At 49.0% G+C, this 9,503-nt stretch overlaps 1 pseudogene; it reads left to right on the forward strand.

Annotated features, from left to right (window-relative positions):
* Window positions 1–2,675: 2,675 nt before the first annotated feature.
* On the forward strand, window positions 2,676–8,291 carry LOC128123954 (RNA-binding protein 42-like; annotated as a pseudogene).
* Window positions 8,292–9,503: the final 1,212 nt, after the last annotated feature.

The raw sequence follows: 9,503 nt of genomic DNA on the forward strand, positions 1-9,503 counted from the left end.
GAGATCAAGCAAAAACCATGTAGGAGCCAGAGGGGTCAAGAACACCACAAGAAAACCCACAGAACCAACTAACCTGGCTCATAGGAGCTCACAAAGACTGAACTGACAGCCAGGGAGCCAACCTGGGACTGACCTAGGCACTCTGCATATATGTTACAGTTGTGTGACATGGTCTTCTTGTGAGACTCCTAACTGTGAGAGCAGAGGTTGTCTCTAACTCTGTTGCCTGCTCTTGGAACCTGTTCCTCCTACCAGATTGCCTCATCCAGCCTTAATAGAAGAGGTGCCTAGTCTCACTGCAGTTTGATACACCATGGCTGGATATCCATGAGAGACCCGCCTGTATCTGAGGAGAAACAGAGGAGGAGGAGTGGATGGAGGGGGGAGGTTGGAGGGAAGAACTAGGAGAAGATGGGGGGGGAAACTTTGGTTGGGGGTGTAAAAACAAACAAACAAACATAAAGACATGTGGGAAATGATGTTTAAGATTTTTCGAAAGGTAGAAGTAAATTCAAGACACTACATCTTAACAGAAGTCCCTGCCTGAAACCCCTGTGTGTCACACATTTGGAAGCTGGAAGCCTGTCCATTTACACTGGTATCTCAAAGACAAAAGGCAGTGCAAGTGCAGTGACAAGATGTCCTCTAGGACTTTGCAGTGACTCATAAGCCACTTTACCCCAAGGCAGCTACAGAGGTTTTTAAACAACAGGACTCTATTTCTCACCAGTATTCCTCAACTTAGCTGCTGGTGATATTGGCTAACAAAAGCACTGTAACTCGGGGTACTGCCTCCTTCCACAGCAGGGCATATCAAATCTTTTGGAGGTGTGTGTGTGTGTGTGCGTGTGTGCGTGTGTGTGTGTGTGTGTGTGTGTGTGTGTATGTGTGCATGTTGCTGCAGATGTACACACTGGTATATGTGCATGCAGAAGACAGAGGAGGCTATTGAGCGTTTTCTATTGTTATCCACTTTTTTTTTTCTGTGAGACAGGGTCTCACTGTTTGTGATCTTCACTGAACATGAAGCTCACAGTTTTGACTAAACTGACAATGAGTCCCAGGGATCTATCTGTCTCCAGCTCCAAATGTTGGGGATACAGGCACATGTGACCAAGTCTGGCTTCTACCTAGGAGCTGAGGATGTGAACTCAGGTCCTCTTGCTTTCACAAAAGAGCTCTCACCCCTCCAGCAGCATCTCTCTGGTATCCCTTTACTGTGTATCACTAATACAACTGCTACCGAGGGTAACGGGGACATCATCAGCCCCTTACAGCCTCACCAAACACAGGAGGACAGTGTGTTCAGTCAACAGGCAGGAGCAGTTACTCTAGGACAGTTTACTATGTACAACAAAAACCCAATGATCCAACTACAGACAGAAAAGGTGGTCTGGAAATGAGTGGCATGTCTAACCCAATCACTAGAATCTTCAAAGTAGGAGCAAGGAGAGATTGCTGTTCAGAACCAATGTGTGAATGGCAGCCTCCCCACAGGGCTGAGCCTTCATTTCCCTCAGAAAAATGAATGTCCTAATAGTACAGTGGGTAGTCAGAGATTCCAGGGAACACATCTAGAATTATGTCAGTGCCTCAGGGGTCACATGGGCTGATGACCCCTGTCTTAGCTGACACTCTTGCTTTCCCACCAATAAGGCCACTCCACTGCACCAGAACCCCATGCCAGCCCTTGCTCAGGCTTCCAGCATCTGCATTTCTCCTTCCCAGCATGCCTGTGAGACGCTGTGATCTGAGATAGTGTGAGACACTGTGATCTGAAAACTTTGCTTCCACATACGTGATTCTGACTTTTCCTGTCTAAAGCCTGGGCTGATCTTTATCCCTCTACCCCCTTCCCATTACTGTTCTGAAAGAGACCTAGAAAATTCCAAAATTCCAATTAGACCTAGAAAATCCCAAGGAGCCTCTATAAATGCTCAAGTGGCCATTTATGTCACTTGGTAGACATCTGTGCAGATCCCGATCACATAGCTCATCGCCCCCACTTCAATGTTACCAGCTCCAAATGTCTCCCTTCCTCCCTTGGATTCTGGGTACACACTAAGCACAGTGGAAAATGTACTGTGACAGCTGGGATCTGAGGCACTCTGGGTTCCACAGTGTAAGACGGAATGATGGACAGGCCCGAAAATAGAGCCCATCTGATAACCTGGAATGAAATGCCCCTGACAGCTGATGCTTGTCTGTCCCTCCAGCATAGCACACTCTGGGCTCAGTGGAGCAGAATGGAAATGATCAGTCAGAAAGTTCACTCTGAATTGGAGGAATCCTTCTGCACTGCCCAAGCACCCAAATCCATACGACCTATAGGAGGCCCATAGCAAGATTCTGACCCCTAGGTGGGTACATAAGTTTCTTGTCTTGTCACTATGATAAAACATCTGGGACAACTTCATACAAGTTTCTTTTGGCTCACAGTTTTTTTTGGTTTGGTTTGGTTTGGTTTGGGGTTTTTTTTTTGGGGGGGGGGGATAATTGAGACAGAATTTCTCTGTGTAGTTTTGGTGACTGTCCTGGATCTCACTCTGTAGACCAGGCTGGCCTCGAACTCACAGAGATCCACCTGGCTCTGCCTTCTGAGTGCTGGGATTAAAGGCATGCGCCACAGCCTCCCGGCTTGGCTCACAGTTTTAATCCATCATGGCAGGGAAGGCATGGCAGAGTTCATGGCAGCAGAAGTGGATAGTGGAGGCACCTCACTTCTTGGTGATCAGGAAGCAGAGAACTCTGGGCTGGAACTAGAGAAGAATATAACATCCAAGGTCCACCTCCAGTGCTCCGTATCTGCTTTCAAGGCCACAAGTCCCAAAGGTTCCATAGTCTCTTAAAACAGCGCTGCCATCTAAAGATCCAGCACTCAAACAAACGAGCCTGTGGGTGGGAGGATTGTATATCCAGACTGCCGTAGCAGATGAGCAACGGGACGTACAGGGAATATGAAGTTAACTGAAGTACAGAGAGATGCTATTGAAGGCGGATCCGCTCACACTCAGGCTCTGAGCACTTGCCTGTCCACCCTCTCTTGAGAATGACAGCAGGAGCTAGCAGAGCTGATTACCATGGGATCATAGGACACTGCGCACAGAGCAGGGGAGCTTAGAGAATACTTCCTCCTGTATCAGTTCCAAAGAAGTCGGCCCTCCATACCTACAAGTTCCGTATCTGGGCCATCAACCAATCTCAGCTTTAAAAAAAAAAAACAAACCTGAAAAAAATCAACACTTGTATCTGTACTTTTTTCTTGTTGTTCTCTAAATAATATAGTATGAAATTATTTGCATAGCATTTACTTAGTGTTAGAAGAGAGTTTAGAGTGTGTGGGAGGGTGTGTGTAGGCTGTATGCAAATACTAAGTATTTTCTACAAGGAGCACAAGCAGCTGCATATTTTACTATTTTCAGGGCTTTTGGGTCCATTTCTTTGTGGATACCAAGGGATGGCAGTAGAATCTATGCAGATATTCGTTATAATTTCAACCATGGCAAAAATGCCGAATAAAACTCCCATGGGTGTGTTTTTGGTTTTTTGTTTTGTTTTTTAGTTTATTTATTTATTTATTTATTTATTTATTTATTTATTTATTTATTTTACATCCTGGCCAGTTTCCCCTCCCTCATCTCCTCTCAGTCCTCCCCGCACCAAGCCCCTCTGTTCCCACCCCCAATCCACTCCTTCTCTGTTTCTGCTCAGGAAAGGTCAGGTCTCCCATGAGTATCAACCAAACATGACATATCAAGTTGCAGTAAGACTAAGCACCTCCCCATGTATTAAGGCTGGACAAGGTGACCCAGTATGAGGAGTAGGGTCCTAAAAGCCAGTAAAAGAGTCAGAGACAGCCCCTGTTCCCACTGTTAGGAGTCCCACAAGACCATGCTACACAACTGTAACATATATGCAGAGTGCCTAGGTCAGTCCCACACAGGTTTCCTGGTTGTCGATTCAGTCTCTGTGTTGCAGTTTTAGAAGTTTTCCTCCAGAGATAAAAAGCTCATGGGAGTCACATGACTGCTGACTTACATCGTTCTGGCCACAGCTTTCTCAATCTCCCATTCCCCAGATCCCACAATATGGCTGCCACCATGTCCCACACCATCCCCTTACTTCTTCCCCTTCTTCTGGGCATCCTCTCTGTTCTTCATGGTGGCAGCAACCTGTAGACTAAGGGCCCCCTTTCCTGGACATCGTCACTTCCAACAAGGTCATTCCCAAAACCAAGTTTGTCTTTTGTCTTCCTGAGCCCCTACACAGCCGCTTCGAAGTCTACCATGAGTTAGACTGAAGCAGACATCGTCTGACCTGGAGGAGGAGGAGAGCAACGTGACTCCCACAACAGGCTGCCAATCCCAAGTCTTGGGGCACCTTGGGGGGGGGGGTGGTCAGAGAACGTTGACAGATTAATGTGTCTGTGTAGTGGTAGGCACGGAGATATAATCTGGATAGAACAATTTCACCCAGCTTCCATTGGTCTCTAGGAGGAATGCCGTTATATCATTTAATTATAATTAACACTTGATTGTTTGGCCTAGATGCCCGGAGAAGACAGAGAAACAAGACGCACCACTGAAGGACATGACATCCACAAGGCAGGAAAAAAAAAATGTCTCATGATTAGGTAAAAACCAAATGTCCCAAGCCACGTTCTGCTGGTTTTGGCAACTTGACACAAACTGGAGTCACTAGGGAAGAGGGAAACTGAGTTGAGTAATTGCCTTCAATTGGCTTGGCCTGTGAAGGCTGCAGGGTATTTCTTGACTAAGGACTGATGATAACTGAGGAGGGTGCCACACCTAGGTAAGTGGTCCTGGGTGATAGAAGGAAGCAAACTGAGCAAGCCATGTAAACGGAGCCAGTAAGCGGCACCCCTTCACGGCCTCTGCTTCAGTTCTGGCCTCCAGGTCCCCGCCCTTCGTGCCTGCTGCAGCATCTTTCAGTGATGGACTGTGTGCGACCTACGAGCCCCACAAACCCCTTTCTTCCCCAAGCTGCTTTTGGTCAGTATTTTATCACAGACACAGAAAGTAAACTAGGACACCTGTGGTCCCAAACGGCCACTGGGAGGTCAGTGTGGACCACATTAAGGTACAATCTAAGAGTTTATTCAGACAGCATCTATTTAGTTACATGTGCCCAGGCCTGAAACCAAATGACTCACAAGGCTTTGCTCTCCATTTTATACCTTTGTAAAAAGACACTTAGAAATATTGTCTTCATGAGTAAGAGAGGTCAAGATGAAGTTTAGGGAGGAGCCAGGGGCTCGAGAACTCGCAGCGGCAAAGGCGGACAGCATCAGTGATGGCTGGGGCGGGGTGGCTCTGGTACTCCCGTGGCGGGAGTGCCTGTGGTCCTGAAGCCTGGTGTCAGCAAGACCAGCAAGAAATGCTTGAAAGAAATGGAGGTGGAGATGCCCCTGTTTAAGCAGGGAGTACTGGGAGTGAGGAGTGGCCGGAATCCCTACTGCTGTACCTGCTGTGCCCCTGGTAGAGGCCACACAGGTCCCAGCAGCTCCCGTGATCTGCCCAATTTACCGCCACCAGATGTACCAGCAGGTCCAACAGACCCTGGAGGCCCAGGCAGCTGTGGCAGTCACAGTAGTTCTGCCCACGGTGGGACGCACTCCTTTTCCGGGTCCAGATGGCTTTGGCCCTGCTGGTCACAGTCACCTAGATAGTCCTGAGGTTCGACAGGGCCCCTATCCAGCACCCAGCCTTCATCCCCCATGCGCTACAGGGGAGAGCAGAATCTGCTCTCTCTTCTGCAGCAGGTAGCCCCCGACCTATGGCCCTGAGGCCCCCACCCCAAGCCCTGGTTGGACCCCCTCTGCCTGGGCTTCCTGGACTACGCATGATGCTGCCACCAATGGCTCAGACCCTGGACCACCCCTGGGCTCTATGGCCGCTCTGAGACCTCCCCTGGAAGAGCCAGCGGCTCCTGGAGAGCTAGGTCGAGGCCTTGAGTTAGGACTGAAGGAGAAGAAAGAGGCAGTAATGGCTGCAGGAAGCTGGTGAAGCAGCAGTCATGGGCCATAGCCTCCGCTGGCCCTAGCCATGCCCTTGCCTGAGCCTGAGCCCCTGCCCCTCCCACTGGAGATGGAACTGGCCTGGGGCCCCCTCTGCAAGCTTCTGAGCTCCTGTCCCTGAAACCACGACCCCAACCCTCTCAGCCTGAGCCACCTCCTGGCCTCATGGTGAGGAACTGCCTGACTCCATTCTAAAGGCGGGAGCCATTACGCTACATTTTGAAAAATACGTTTCTATTTACTGTGAGAGTTGAGCTGCTCTCTGTTTCCTGGAACCTGACCTTCCCCACCCCTCCCTGACCCTCACTGATCACATGGTAGGTGACCATATGATTTTTTTAAAGGTTTTTTTGTATTTCCTTGTGGCCTCATTGTCTCCCTTCTGTAAAAACTGCTTGTGATTTTACTCCTTAAAAGGGATCCAAGGAGTAGATTCCGGGCTGCTCTCTTTAACCGGACTTAAGAGGCAGTCGCTGGACAGTTCTTGGGTGCACCCCAATAAAAATCAAGCTTTCTTCAAATTTGGCTCAAATTGTGGTAGTGGTCTTATTCTCCCCATTGGGATTAATAACGGCCCTAGAGGTCCCAGAGAGATTCAGATCACCCACCCAAATTCTAGTTCACTCCAAAACTCCAGGGGACTGAGAAATGCCTCAGGAGGCATGTGCCTTGAGACATTCCAAGGCTCCAGGGCTGCCATCAGGTCAGGAAATATCAGGGTGAACTTTCATACTGAGAAAAGCAGCAAGCATCTACGGAGGCCTCCTGGTGAGTCATAGTCTGGTTTAGTTTTGTGGGATCCCTACCTGGGATGTGGAGGGGGTTCAGTGGGACCCCAATATTCTCCCATCCAGGGCAAAAAGCGAGACGTTGCATCACCCCCCTGAGGTTCTTGGTCTGGTTTTATGTCTGTTTGTCTTGTCTTGGGCTTCTGTCCTCTCTCTATCCTTTGTACTTTCTGTGTTAATTGGTTGATTTTGGACTTGGGGTGACTGAACTGATGGACAGTGTGGTTAATAAGACTAGCAAGCCTAACTGCCCTCTAGCCTGTGTTCTAAAGAATTTTGATAAACTTTACCCCCTATAGCTAAGAAAGATTGATTATCCTATCACCAAGCATCACCTCCGAACATTCTGTGAAACTGAATGGTCTGCCTTGAGGGTTAACTGACCCTCCGAGGGTACTTTTGATTCTCAGATAGCCTGGGCAGTGGGTAATGTCACCGTCGGTAAGCCTGGCTACCCAGATCAGATTGGATACATCCTGTCTTGGGCAGAAGCAACTTCCAACCCGTCCCTCTGGGTGAAGGTCTATATGATCTGCAACGGGCAAGGTGGCCAAGGCCTGGTTGTCAGCAGACAGACCTATCAAGGGCCTGTAGCAGATACCAACAAGTGCCCTCTGAAGACCGTTCTGCAGGACTCACAGGAGGGAGAATCCCTTCTCCCTTCATGTAAGCATCTTTATCCTCTTCTCCCCTCCTCAGCTCAGCCTCCACCTTTGCCACCCCCGTCCCCACAATCAAGGCCTCATCTGCCCCCTCCCATCTGCATCTACCCCTACCCCACCATCTAGTTCTTCCCTACCTCCACCTACCTCCCCCCACAGCTCTTTCCTACCTCCCCCTGTCTTTTCCCCTCCCCACACCCTTCAGGGAGTCCCATTCGACCCTCCAGACTTCTCCAATTCTGGTTCGGGGTGTTACCTCCTTCAGTCTGCATTTCCCTGTGGCTGTTTCCTGACAATTGTTACCTGTATGTCCCTTTCTCCATCACAGATCTCTAAAACTGGAAGAACCAGAGCCCCCCTTTCAGTAGTAGCCCTGATTCTTTAATTTCTCTAATTGATTCTGTCTTTTTCAATCATCTCCCCACAGGGGATGACTGTCATCAGATTCTCCATGCCCTCTTCACTACCGAAGAAAAGGAATGTATTCTCATGAAGGCAACTGAAGCACTCCCCGGAATAGCTTCAATGGCTGGTGACCAGAGGGCAGAGGCGATTGACCATGCTCTGCCAAGAAAGAGACCCCAACGGGACTGCAGCACAGAGAGAGGTAGGAGGTCACTCAATGAATACCTCCAAGTTCTGCTAGAAGGGATGAAACAGGCAGCCTGGAAGCTGACTAACCTATTTAAGGTAACAGGCGTGAAGCAGGGCCCAGACCGATCACCTTCAGCTTTCCTGGAGTGCCTCCTGGACACCTATCAGTTATACATTCCTATAGACCTAGAGGACCTGGCAAATCTCTAGGTGATTAACCGGGCCTTTGTTACTCAGTTGGCCCCTGACATAGCATAGAAAGATACAAAAGATGGATGGGTTTGCACAAAGGAACAGGTCAGAACTATTAGAGATAGCCCAGAAAGTGTTTGATGGCAGAGACAGCAAAGAAAATCTGATCGAGAAGATGAGGCATGGCTGCACCTCCATCCCCAGGCACTCTCAACTCTGCCCATGCACACCATGATAAAAAGAGGAGACCTTTACAAAAGGACCAGTGCACCTACTGCAAAGAAATGGGTCATTGAAAAACAAATGGTCATGCCAGAAATAGGTGCTCCCCCCCACATAAACCCAAGCCAGTCCTAGTTATGGAGGGTTAGCAAAGTTGAGGCTCCTTTAAACTAGGCCCCCAGTAGCATATGGTAACCTTCACCATAGGGAACCAACCTATAAAGTTTCTGGTGGACACGGTGGCTACTCATTCGTTATTACAGGAGCCACTGGGACCCCTTACCAACCAGACAATGGAAGTACAGGGGACAACAGGGTCTCTCTCTCTCTCTCTCTCTCTCTCTCTCTCTCTCTCTCTCTCTCTCTCTCTCTCTCTCATTCTCTCTCTCTCCCTGCCCACTCAGAGAGTCTCTGAACTCGGAAAGGCACTAAAAGGATGCCAGTTCTGCATCGTTGGCAGCTACTGCAGCTTCCTCCCCTGAAGTGGCCAGCCACCTAAGCACTCACCTATTGACCATACTCGGACACAAACCCAGCTTGTGTCAGAAACATCATCACTCCTCGCCTACAGTCTATAAGACTTTTCTGCCAAGTGGTGGAGGCAGATGCAGGCAGATCTCTGTGAGTTTGAGGCCAGCGTGGTCTACAGAGTGAGTTCCAGAACAGCCAAGGCTACACAGAGAAACTCTGTCTTGGGGTGGGGAGGGAAACACAACTTTCCTGCCCTGGCTCAGCGCAGGACTTCTCTGGTCTTGATCTCCCAACCAGGAGTTGCTTTGTTCAATATACCTGTTGTTAAACTTTTTCAATCTGGCTTAATCTGGCTAACTGTGTCGGTGGAGAAATTTATTGGGGGTGAGGGGGACAGAAAACCTCTTAGCTGATTCTGTCTGTTTCTTAACCACAGTTTTGTTAATGAGCATCCCTGTGATGTTAGGCAGCCTGTAAGAGGCACAGAAGGAAGGGGCAGCGAGAACAAAGGATGGGTAGGAACAATGCTAAACACAG

This window comes from Peromyscus californicus, unplaced genomic scaffold (assembly GCF_007827085.1).
Source record: "Peromyscus californicus insignis strain IS unplaced genomic scaffold, ASM782708v3 Scaffold_4__1_contigs__length_199733344, whole genome shotgun sequence".
NCBI lineage: Eukaryota > Metazoa > Chordata > Mammalia > Rodentia > Cricetidae > Peromyscus > Peromyscus californicus.